General features: G+C 45.3%; 1 protein-coding gene across 4 annotated transcripts in view; it reads right to left on the bottom strand.

Moving 5' to 3' along the window:
- VCL (vinculin) overlaps nt 1-13014 on the bottom strand; it is a 94301-nt gene that overhangs the window by 65987 nt on the left and 15300 nt on the right. The window lies entirely within an intron of this gene.

Below are 13014 nucleotides of genomic sequence, written 5' to 3'. Positions count from 1 at the left end.
CAACCCAAGGCACTACTTCCAGGTTAGCAGAGTTTGTAACCCAAAGTGTTTGTAACCCGAAGCTTTTGTAACCCGAGGTACCACTGTGTTTTTCAAGTGATGGACTGATTGTGATTGATTCTCATTTAAAGATCTGGCTAGTTCAGAGGACCACCTTGAGCTAGGTTAAGAGCTTTGAGAACTTCAAGAAGAAAAGTCACTTGATCCAGGGACAGTCCACATATATATTGGCCTGTTCCAGTCTCTTTTTCTTAATGGTGACACGGACCATTCATAAGGTAAGAATATTCTTCACAACTATGAGCAGGGCAGAGGGGTGCAGAGAAGGCAAGCTGCAACAATTAACTATAATGTTGTTCACTGTTCCTGCTTAGGCTGCCCAGAAAAAGCATTTTAGTTCCTGAAATTCATACCGATTATGCAGGTAAAATATAACAGATAGAATTCTACAGAATGTGGCATTAGTGTGCGAAAGCAGTCGCAACCCAATGATTCCCAGACATGCACCTCCAGGTGGTGATGTCACCTAGCATCCAGGCATTTTCACTTGGTTGCAAGTAGCCGGTAGCCAGGTGCAAAAAGCTCCTGGCGCCTGGCTAATTTCGAACACTCCTCTGAAGAGGAGAAGGATACCCAAGGCATTGGAATGAAGCAGACTAAGTGACAGCACACTAGCATGGTCACAAATCTGAAGGGTTCCCATCTAACATGGTCACGTTACAAGAATGGAATGAAGCATATTTGCTGCTCAACCAATTCCTCCCTAGTGCATGCTTGTGGGCTTGGGCAGAGAGATGCTGCAGCAGAGGGGTTCTGGAACAGGAAGCCCATGGGTAAAATCTGAACCCAGAGCTCACTGAATGGCTTTGGGCAGGCCACTCTCAGCCTCAACGTCACATCTACAATATAAATATTATGACTGGCCTGTCTTAACAGGGGAATGTAAGTGAAACGATTTGGGCACTTGGAAGCGCTGTATTTCAACATGCAACCCTGAAAAGTGTTAAACGCCACTGTATTGTTCTTTGTGCTACTAAATCACTTAAAAGATGCGCGTACAAAATAAATGCACCAATGGCAAGCACACTCCGTTCCCTAGCAAAAGACTTGAGACCCTTCTTGACCGGTTCACTAACAAACAAACTCCACAAGATGAAATTATCAGCTTTGTTTAAATATTGTTGTGGAAAACTGGGCTGTACGCCTTCTGGATTTTTATGCTTGGAACAAGCTCTTAAATATTTACTGCACCAACATTATATCACAATAAATAATAATAATAATTCATGAGAGAATATGTTATGTAAGTACGAAACAGAAACTGCCTCCTAGACTGATGCCTGGGGGTAGGGATAATTGGAAAAATCTGGAGACAAGCTTGTCACTGTAGTGTACCTTGTAGACTTCTGACATTTCAATCGCTCACTCACTCGATGGATTTCCCCGTTTCAATCTGCTTCAGTTTGGATCAGCTCAGAAGGGATTTTGCAAGCCATTTGCTAGCTACTAGTTGTCCAATCAAGAAAAATCCACCATTGCCATGTCTCAGATTCCTCCCTTCACCAGTAACATTTAATACGTGAATGTGCCTTATGGGACTGGGCGGTATCTGGTTTTCAACATCACAATACGTCACCAGCTAAACATCACAATATACTGATATATCACGACGTCTGAAATAAGGATGGAGCTATCTTAGAGGCACTGGCTGGTTTCACATTTTTTTTCTGCATTGTGTGTGTGTGCGCGCGCTATGCAAAAATCACATCATGATTCACGATATATTACCAGATAAAAAATTATGAAACCGATATCACAATATGGACTTTGAACTGCTTTTGGAAGTTATGTCGATGTATCACCCAGCCCTAGTGCCTTACTGCACACAGCGCCAAGGAGAAACTGTGCACTCCCTGGCCCAATGACCACAACAAATACAAGGAAGCCAATATTTGGCATCTTGCACCATAACTGGTGACTCAGAAGTCATCCCTGAAGCTCCCAATGATATGAAACTCAAGGGTTCCTTGAGTCAGGGGGCAAGGAGTTCTTTTTCCTCCTTCATGTTCCTCATAAAAACCCACTTCCTGTTATTTACACAGAGCTATGGGGACGCAGGTGGCGCTGTGGTGTAAACCACAGAGCCTAGGGCTCGCCGATCAGAAGGTCAGCGGTTCGAATCCCCACAATGGGGTGAGCTCCCGTTGTTCGGTCCCTGCTCCTGCCAACCTACCAGTTCGAAAGCACGTCAAGTGCAAGTAGATAAATAGGTACCGCTCTGGTGGGAAGGTAAACGGCGTTTCCATGCGCTGCTCTGGTTCGCCAGAAGTGGCTTAGTCATGCTGGCCACATGACCCAGAAGCTCTCTGCAGACAAACGCCAGCTCCCTTGGCCTATAGAGTGAGATGAGCACGCAACCCCAGAGTCATCCACAACTGGACCTAATGGTCAGGGGTACCTTTACCTTTTTATGATCAAAGGGAGGAATTCAACGTTGCACCCTCTGACTGTTTTGCAAGAGCAAGCAAATCCCATTTTGCCTGCCCCCATGCACTGCTCTGGGGGGGGGGTTCTCCTGACCCTTGAGAGCAGATTTGGGGAACAGGGGGGAGAAAACACCACTGCACTAGTGGGAGCCCTTGCACTAACTTCTGCTAGCACACCGGCTTATTTGAACCCGAGCCACTGCAACATAAACCAGAATTCAGGTTCCTGGTGGTCAGCGCAGCTTACAGTTGAAATTTCAATATGGGAGCACACAACCAAGGAAAGGGAAGAAGTGGTGAATATGAGCAAATGCAACAGTTTCATACTTAAGTTCATTTTTGGCTGGGGATAAGGACTAGGCAACTAAGCCACAGGCTAGTTTTAAAAGGGAGTTGAGGAAGTTGGCATTCCTCACTCAGAGAAGCAAGTACCGTATTTTTCGCTCTATAACACGCACCCGACCACAACACGCACATAGTTTTTAGAGGAGGAAAGTCCACAGGCATGCTACCCGTAGGCATTCCCTCCATAACACGCACAGACATTTCCCCTTACTTTTTAGGAGGAAAAAAGTGAGTGTTATGGTGCAAAAAATATGGTACTTCCAGTTAGTACTGTTTCCTTGTAGTTTGTGGCACTATGAAATCTCTGCAAGCCAAGCAAAATACTTCCAGCCCACAAAAGGAAGAGAGGTGTATTTTAGGAGCACTGATGCACTGAAATTACTATTTACAGCTCTACCAACACAACACCTCCCCACCCCCATTTTCTGCAGGTTATTATATAAATACATCTGGACATTCTCTTCTTGCACAGTATGGATCCCAGAACGTGTTGAAACAAAAGGTAAGAATACAGAAGGACACACGGGCTAACATGAACATTTCTCTCTCTCTCTGCAGGCTTGCATGGCAGAAATGCTTCCCCATTTTGGACAGCGTGGGAAAGGGTTTTCCATTGATAGCAATTTATGATAAAGTTCGTCCATGCAGGGAGGGACTCTGGTCTGACACGGCCCCTCCCCACATAAAAGAACTCTGCAAAGTAGTTCTACATAGAATCGTAGAATCACAACATCTCAGAGCTGGGAAGGATCCCGGGGGTCATCTAGTCTGTTATAAGAATTTTAAGCTCTCAAATATAGAATAAATATTCATAAATGCACACATATCTAAACATACGAACCATGTGTCTGAAATAGGATGGGAGAGCAATCCTGAAGACATTTTGACTCTCCCAATGACCTCAAATATTCCTCTGCAGTAAGGGAGGCAAATGGGGAAATCCTTCCCATCGCCTTTTTGCATACAAATCCTGTCTTCAGGGCGCATTTGTGTATGACTAGGGTGAGCCTGTGGCCTGGATTCAGGAACTAAAGTATTAACCATCACAAAAGAATGGCCAGACTTCCCAGGTAACGCAATCAGTCACTTCTGCTGTAGACCACCTCCCTCTGTGATGTTTGTATGTAAGTTTTTTGTGGGTGGTCTTGGGCTACAGGGTGGGCAGTTTCAAAAGTCTATACAGTAGTACCTCAGGTTACAGATGCGTTGGGTTACAAACTCCACCAACCAGGAAGTGGTTGTTCCAGGTTAAGAACCTTGCCCCAGGATAAGAACAGAAATCGTGCACCAGCAGCAGCAGGAGGCCCCATTAGGAAAAGCATGCTTCAGGTTAAGAACGGACCTCTGGAACGAATTAAGTTCTTAACCCGAGGTACCACTGTATAAGGGCTTGTGCACCATTGTTCAGGGTTCTCCTCCCTCTTGCGCATGGTGAGTGGGGACCCTGTTGCAACAGTTCCTTGAATAAAGATCAGGCTTACTAGTCACTTTGCTTCTCAATATACTCTGGTTGGCCTCTGTTATTTTCTTCTACTGATAGGGAACCCACCTAAGGACTCTGGAATACTGCATAAGGGAAAGGCAGCAGCTTTTCTTCTAACAAGTCCCACCCCCTTCAGTGCAGGAATCTCAACTAGTCCAGTTGGTCATACCACCTCAGCTTAGAAACCTCCAAGGAAGAAGAATCTGCTACCTCTCGTGGGAGTCCATTCCAATGTCGAAATCCTAGTTATTCTGGGACGTGGACTGTTGAGGACATGGAGGAAAACAATTCCAGAGGGCTTCATCAACTCATTTAAGCTGAGCATCAAGACAAGAACTGCTGTCTTTCCTGCTCCTTTGCATTTGGAGGAGGCGAGAATACAGTGGTGCCTCGCAAGACAAAAAGAATCCGTTCCATGAGTCTCTTCGTCTAGCGGTTTTTTCGTCTTGCGAAGCAACCCTGTTAGCGGCTTAGCGGATTAGCGCTATTAGCGGCTTAGAAAAAGGGGGGGGGGAGCGAAAAAAAATCGCAAGACTCGCAAGACGTTTTCGTCTTGCGAAGCAAGCCCATAGGGAAATTCGTCTTGCGAAGCGCCTCGAAAAACGGAAAACCCTTTTGTCTAGCGGGTTTTTCGTCTTGCGAGGCATTCGTCTTGCGGGGCACCACTGTAAACTTTTGCCTAATCGGAGCTTTCTCAAATTCCCAGGTGTTCCCATTGTTTTTTTATGACCAGCCCTTTCTCCTTTCCCAAGGGGAAGAAAAATAATATCCATGGCGAGGTCAGTTGAAGACAGGAAAACGAAAAGTCTAACGTTCTAATTTTCAGTTCGCCTCGAATAGGTTTTCAGCGCTGCTGCCGTTCTGACAATCAAACAGCGGGAGGCAGGGAGAGCCACGGGAACAGAACAACAGCCTATGATGATTACCCTTTTCCAGATTTGCTCAGTCACACTTGTCATTTCAGACATGCAAATACTATGCCAAGTGTTATAATGTACAAAGGAGAGCTGTTTGGGTTGTTGTTGTTTTTCAGCAGTGATCAGCACTGTCTTTCAGCAGTGATCACATTAGTATCTATGTAATCTGATACCCGCCCCCCAATCTGTTGCCAACTGCTAAATTCATTGGGGGGGGGACGATTCCTCCCAGGAAAGTCTTCCAATAATTCTATCAAATAAATCAGGGGTAGGAAACCTAAGGCCTGGGGGCCGGATACGGCCCAATAGCCTTCTCAATCCGGCCCGCGGATGGTCCAGGAATCAGCGTGTTTTTACAAGAGTAGAATGTGCCCTTTTATTTAAAATGCATCTCTGGCTTCTTTGTGGGGCCTGCCTGGTGTTTTTACATGAGTAGAATGTGTGCTTTTATTTAAAATGCATCTCTGGGTTATTTGTGGGGCAAAGGAATTCGTTCATTTCCCCCCCCCCAAAAAAAATATATAGTCCGATCCCCCCCCCCATGGTTGGAGGGATGGTGGACCGGCACACGGCTGAAAAAGGTTGCTGACCCTTGGAATAGATGCATCTTTATAACACACCACCATTTAACTGAAGAGAATGGCCAGGTCATTACTATTATTATATTATTATTTTGCATTTCAAGATAAATATAGACGGAAACCTTATAGAGAAGTGTCCGTGACAGCTTGGTGCAGATGTGTGACTTGTTCAGTTTCCAGGCGTATGGCCAACACAAAAAGAATACCATCTTCTGTCCTCAACTGAGAGGCAGTTCGTGAGAGGTGTTTCGTTACTGCAGGATTTGCTGCTACAAACTTTATACAAGCGATGCTGCACTGGGGGTATGTAAAAATAAATAGGCACTTAACGAGACGCGGGTGGTGCTGTGGGTTAAACCACAGAGCCTAGGACTTGCCAATCAGAAGATCGGCGGTTCGAATCCCCGCGACAGGGTGAGCTCCCTTTGCTCGGTCCCTGCTCCTGCTAACCTAGCAGTTCGAAAGCACGTAAAAGTGCAAGTACATAAATAGGTACCACTCCAGCGGGAAGGTAAACGGCATTTCCGTGCGCTGCTCTGGTTCGCCAGAAGCTGCTTTGTCATGCTGGCCACATGACCCGGAAGTTGTACGCCAGCTCCCTCAGCCAATAAAGCGAGATGAGCGCCGCAACCCCAGACCTAATGGTCTGGGGTCCCTTTACCTTTAACACTCTGAAACCTTAACTACAACTAAATTTAAATTGCTATTACTTATCCTTAGCGCATTTATGTGGCCTCTGCCCACCAATACACTCAATTCCAGGTTTTCATTTTCTGCTGGGATTCTCCTGAACTACCTTATTCTATACAAACACGCATAGAACATTATAGCTCCTACCCTTTGTGCTGTTACCAGCAGATGAAAAATGAATTCATGTTTAATTGACTTGTTATTTAGCTAGCATCAGCATCAGATATTTATCTATTATTTAATCTGTTTAATCTGTTCTTTAATTCTGAAGACAGCTGGGGAGCCCCAATGATAACACACTCTATAAATCATTTGTTTACCACCAGCTTGTCAATGCTGCGTCTTAAAATCAGAATGAACATGAGTAAATATTTGGTTTGCAGGCTTGATAATGCTTTTGTGTTTGGCTGGCTGTTTTTACAACTGCCTTTAAATGATGAGCATGCAAAAAATACACAACCCCCCCCCCAATAACCAACTTGCTTAATATCCACATGATAAACAAGAATTGGCCAGAGAGAACCAATTGTAATGTATTACAGAGAGCTTTTTAATGATCATGGTGAGACTATAAACCACCAAAATTCAGAATATGAATATGAAAGTATGTAAAATCAGGGGGAGGGGGAGACAACACACGTTTTCCATTTCAGAATACAAGGAGCCAGAGACTACTACTGTGGGCTACATCACAATCTAAGAAAATGAGTGAACAGCTCACACTGGCCCAATAAAGAACAGGCCTTTAGCTACACAGATACAAATTTACAGAACACGCAAAATTCGCTACAGATTTTGTCATTTCTCCCCTGAAGCTTCATGTTTCTAGGTCCCCTGGCTCCTGCTGATTCTAAATTATATGAAACTGCCTTCACTACCTTTGCTAAAGAAAGGAAAAGACAGTGTCAGGCAAACAACACAGAGCAAGTGGCTGGTTTTCCTATCAACTGACGGGAGTCACTCACACAATGCCTCAGGGCAACCAACTGCCTAAGTGTGTTGTCAGTATCAGGAAAAAATATGGGAGGAGGAGGACACTCCTCAAAGGGTCGAGGATGTGAACCATGAAACTGCCATTTGTTAAGAAACTTGGCTGAAATCCTAAAACACATTTAACTGGGAGTACGTTCCACAGAACTCAGTTGCTGAGGCATGACTAGACCTGCGTTATAGGTTCATCTGCTGCATCTAAAAGCTATGACGATGCTACTGGGCATAGGCAGGTGGGAGAGAGAGAGAATCATGGAATCGTACAGTTGGAAGGGACCCCAAGGGTCATCTAGTCCAACCCGCTGCAACGCAGGTATATGCAAACGACCCATACAGGGATCGAACCTGCAACCTTGGCGTTATCAGCACCACACTGTAACCGCTTTTGGAATAACTGTATGGAACTGATCTTATGCTACGGACTTAAGGCTCTATCACTTCCTCAATGATCTGTTGGAGGGTTTTATCAATAATCGCACCAGAAACAACAAATACACATCCCCACATGTCTTTCTATAAATATAGGTAAAGGTGCCCCTGGCCGTACGGGCCAGTCGTGACCGACTCTAGGGTTGCATGCTCATCTCACTCAAGAGGCCGTGAGCCGACGCCGTGCGAAGACACTTCCGGGTCACGTGGCCCACGTGACGAAGTTGCAGCTCGCGAGCCAGCACCAGCGCCGCACACGGAAACGCCGTTTACCTTCCCGCTATAAAGCGGTACCTATTTATCTACTTGCACTTAGGTGGGCAGGAGCTGGGACCGAAAGGTGGGAGCTCACCCAGCCGCGGGGATTCGAACCGCCGACCTTACGATCAGCAAGTCCTAGGCACTGAGGTTTTACCCACAGCGCCACCCGCGTCCCTTTCTATAAATATACACTTTAGTATATTTCTCAGGCAAAACAAAAATCTGCAGGGTTTCTTCTCGGCATGGGGGCAGGAGAGGGAAGAAAGCTTCAGTCCAGCAGTCCACACCACAGACTTAACCCAGTTTAACAGCCATTTCTATCTCCCTAAGCGGTATCTGTAAGCAAATGTGCAGAACGCTTACCAAAAAAATAAAATAAAAATGTGTTTCTCAGGATTCCTTGGGGAAAACCAAGGCAGTTCAATTGACATGAAAGTGGTATAAATGTTATTTCTTCTATGTGTCTTCCAAGTTAAGGAACTGGCTGCTACTGAAGTCTGCCTTAAAATATTTACAAATAGTCCACTAAAATTAAGCTTTGGGTCTGTTTGACTATAACAGTATTAAATGTGCTCTACTGAGCTTTCTCCTGAAATCAAATATTTCAACTCAACTAAACTTACCTACTGGGGAGGGGGGCATATTTTTATAGCATGTACAATTAAATCAGCCAGGCCTTTGGCTAATTAAACCATCTACAAGGGGCATTTTTTTGGTTGGATAGAATGGTATGTATGATTTGTGTTTTATATTGTAACCAGGGCTCAGCAAACTTTTTCAGCAGGGGGCTGGTCCACTGTCCCTAAGACCTTGTGGGGGGCCGGACTATATTTTTTTTTGGGGGGGGGAGGAATGAATTCCTATGGCCCACAAATAACCGAAAGATGCATTTTAAATAAAAGGACACATTCTAGTCATGTAAAAACGAACTGATTTCCGGACCATCTGCGAGCCGGATTTAGAAGGCGATTGGGGCGGATCTGGCCCCCAGGCAATAGTTTGCCTACCCACATTGTAACCCCCTCTGTGATCTTGGATGAAGAACGGTATTTAAATTTTATAAACAACAACAACAAATTATGACGATGTGTACTTTTCAATTATATTATACTGAATACAACTCAAATAACCATATTGATTTAAGGTATTAAGAATCCCCCCCCCCAATTTTCTAAATCACAATTTTCTGGGAAATCAGTGTCACTGCCTAGTATCTCTTGCCAGTTCACAGCTGTGTGTGTGTGTGTGTGTGTGTGTGTGTGTGTGTGTGTTTGAAGCTTTGACCTAAACCACCTGCCAACTTTACCTTCCTGCAAAGAAGCAGGATCACAGACTGTTTTATTCATTAAGCAACCAAAAACTCCTAGCAACCACAGTCCAGACCATGGGTAGGTAAACTAAGGCCCGTGCGCCGGATCCGGCCCAATCGCCTTCTAAATCCGACTCATGGGCGGTCTGGGAACCAGCATGTTTTTACATGAGTAGAATGTGTGCTTTTATTTAAAATGCATCTCTGATTTATTTGTGGGGCATAGGAATTCGTTCATTTCCCCCACAAAAATACAGTCCCGCCCCCAACAAGGTCTGAGGGACAGTGGACCGCTCCCCTGCTGAAAAAGTTTACTGACCCCTGGTCCAGACAGTCAGTGTGTGAGCCACACTGTCACATGCACAACACAATATAAATATTTTTAACAGTGTTACTCGTGTGCCCATTTCACAGGTTCAAAAACAGCTAAATCAGAATGTATCTATATTTTTCCACTGTCAACTCAAACTACTAGCAGGAATTTACACAGAATTCCCTAGCGCATCCATGATTTGGTAATGCAATGCTCCAACCTCAAACCCATCAGCAGAATTTGGGCCACATAGTGATCTGCAACATTACAGGACTCGATGCTTAATAAAGGCAGACGCCTGCTAATAATTCTCACCCTTTCCAGTTTTGATAGCTTTTAGGAATTGTGTGCTAGTAAACTTCCTAGCTTTACCCAATAAGGAACATTAAATAGTTCCTAACTGGGGACCCCCCCCCCACAGCAGCACACAGAAATTGCAACACAAAGGAAGTGGAAGGCAGGGAAATTGAAAACAAAAAAACAGGATTTCTGCCCTAGCCCTGCACTTTGATGCCTCTTCTCCACTGCCAAACCATTAGCTCAAGGTGACATTCCGATACTGTTAATGTAAAAACAGATTAATTATTGTGTCAAAAAGCAAAGCATCTCCCCACATAGTGGTTTAATTGCATTCTCTCCCCCCCCCCCGGCATTTTTACGGCCCATCTGTCATTTAGATTTATTATGTGACTGTCAACAACCTTACCTAGACTGTCAAAAATACTGGGTTATATCACTCCCCACTCAGAAGCTGAAACTAAGCCGTGTGTGTGTGAGAGAGGGGGGGGGGGCTTATTCCCATCAGATCCTTACAAGGAAATTGTCCTCAATGGATGCCTGGCTCTTTCAAGTGTATCCATCAGTTTCTCCTGCATCCTGCCAAGACTGCTAGCCCAGAGAACAAAGATTTACACTGTTGGCAGAGCAGAGTTGAACTGAACCACTTTGTAGCAGGCAGGCAGGCAGACAGACAATTCTGGAATCCCCCATCAAAATGTACTGCAGCCTATTCATCAGGACAAGAGAGAAGATCTGGCCCTGAGAAGAAAACGGACAGTGAAGCGAGAGAACAGCTGCAGTGTCTCCAGACAGCCTCAATCTATTCAGCGCTTAAGATGAAGGAGGAAAAACCTGCAGAGCAGCCAGATTGAGAATCCAAGAGCCAAACCACGCACGAAAAGCGAGGCCTGTGGCTGAATCCCATGTCTTTTTCCTTAATGCAAAGTGGCACTGTGGGGTGGGTGTGTATTAATTTCATTGGAGAAGAGATGTTGGGGAATGGGGCTTTTAATTCTCTTCACTGCCCCACACTAGATCAGCACTTCATGTAACTTGCAGGTTTTTCTGATGTTACCGTATTTTTTGCTCTATAGGATGCACTTTTTCCCCTCCAAAAATGAAGGGAAAATGTGTGTGCATCCTATGGAGCGAATGCAGGCTTTCGCTGAAGCCTGGAGAGGAAGAGGCATTGGTGCGCACCGACCCCTCTCGCTCCCCGGGCTTCAGGCAGCTATCCGCAAGCCTTCTGAGTGCGGCAGGAGTTCCCGCCGGGCTCAGGCTTCCCCCGTCCCAAGCCCCGCAAGCTCTGGGAGCAGCGGCGAGGTTGCATGCAATCTTGCCGCCGCTCCTGGACCTGTTCTGGGGGCTGGGGTCGGGGGAAGATCTACGTGGGACTACCTTTGAAGGTGACCCAGAAACTACATTTAATCCAGAATGCGGCAGCTAGATTGGTAACTGGGAGTGGATGCCGAGACAACATAACACTGCTCCTGAAAGACCTACATTGGCTCCAGGTATGCTTCTGAGTGCAATTCAAAGTGTCGGTGCTACTGACCTTTAAAGCCCTAAACGACCTCGGCCCACTATACCTGAAGGAGAGTCTCCACCCCCATTGTTCTGCCCAGACACTGAGGTCCAGCTCCGAGGGCCTCCTGGTGGTTCCCTTCCTGCAAGAAGGGAGGTTACAGGGAACCAGGCAGAGGGCCTTGTCGGTAGTGGCACCTGCCCTGTGGAAAGCCCTCCCATCAGATGTCAAGGAAATAAACAACTATCTGACTTTTGGAATACATCTTAAGGCAGCCCTGTTTAGGAAAGTTTTTTATGTTCTGCTGTTTTATTGTATTTTTAATATTTTGTTGGGAGCCGCCCAGAGTGCCTGGGGAAACCCAGCCAGATGGGCGGGGTATAAATAATAAATTGTTGTTGTTGTTGTTGAATTGTAGAGTTGGAAGGGACCTCAAGGGTCATCAAGTCCAACCCCTGCAGTGCAGGAATCCTGCCCACAGTTGTCCCTGGGCGGGCTTGAACTACCAACCTTCTGGTTAACAGCAAAACACACTGACCCACTGTGTCACAGAGAGGGACAGGAGGGACAGGAACTTTGGCATGGTGGCCTCACAGCTTTGAAGCACACTTCCCGTAGACCTCTGATGAGTGACTACATTGCAAGGTTTTTGGAAGGTCTTGAAGGCTCATTTCTGTTTTTACTCTGTGAGCAATGTTTTCAGCTTGGTCGGATATTATGCCTAAATAAGTTTCATTCTTGAAGTCACAACACTGAAACAAACTATCTCTATATTCATTTTAGCATTTGTAGCTCATGGAACGGGAAACGTTTGCAGGTTGGTGGCAAACAGCTGCCACAATGTAATCTGCAACTTGTTATCTACAGCTTAACTCTGAAGAACTGCTAGTTTCTGCACATTTTCCAGGAAAGGTCACCTTCCTCCCCGACTCTGGAAGTTGAAAGTGAGCAAGTTCAAGATGAATATTTTCACAACATCTAAATTAGCTCTGTGCACTTTGCACCCTAAAGCTAAGATCTGAAAAAAGTAGCATTTTAAAAAAATAAACTCTCAGGAATCAACAAATGCACTCACTCGCCATAGATGATGATGATGATAATAATAATAATAATAATAATAATAATAATAATAAATTTATTATTTATACCCCGCCCATCTGGCTGAGTTTCCCCAGCCACTCTGGGCGGCTCCCAATCAAGTATTAAAAACAATACAGTGTTAAATATTAAAAACTTCCCTAAACAGGGCTGCCTTCAGATGTCTTTTAAAGATAGAATAGCTGCTTATTTCCTTCACATCTGAAGGGAGGGTGTTCCACAGGGTGGGTGCCACTACCGAGAAGGCCCTCTGTCTGGTTCCCTGTAACCTTACTTCTCGCAATGAGGGAACCACCAGAAGGCCCTCG

The sequence above is a fragment of the Podarcis cretensis genome (genome assembly GCF_951804945.1).
Source record: "Podarcis cretensis genome assembly, chromosome: 5".
Lineage (NCBI taxonomy): Eukaryota > Metazoa > Chordata > Lepidosauria > Squamata > Lacertidae > Podarcis > Podarcis cretensis.
This window is presented reverse-complemented; position numbering and strand designations above follow the sequence as displayed.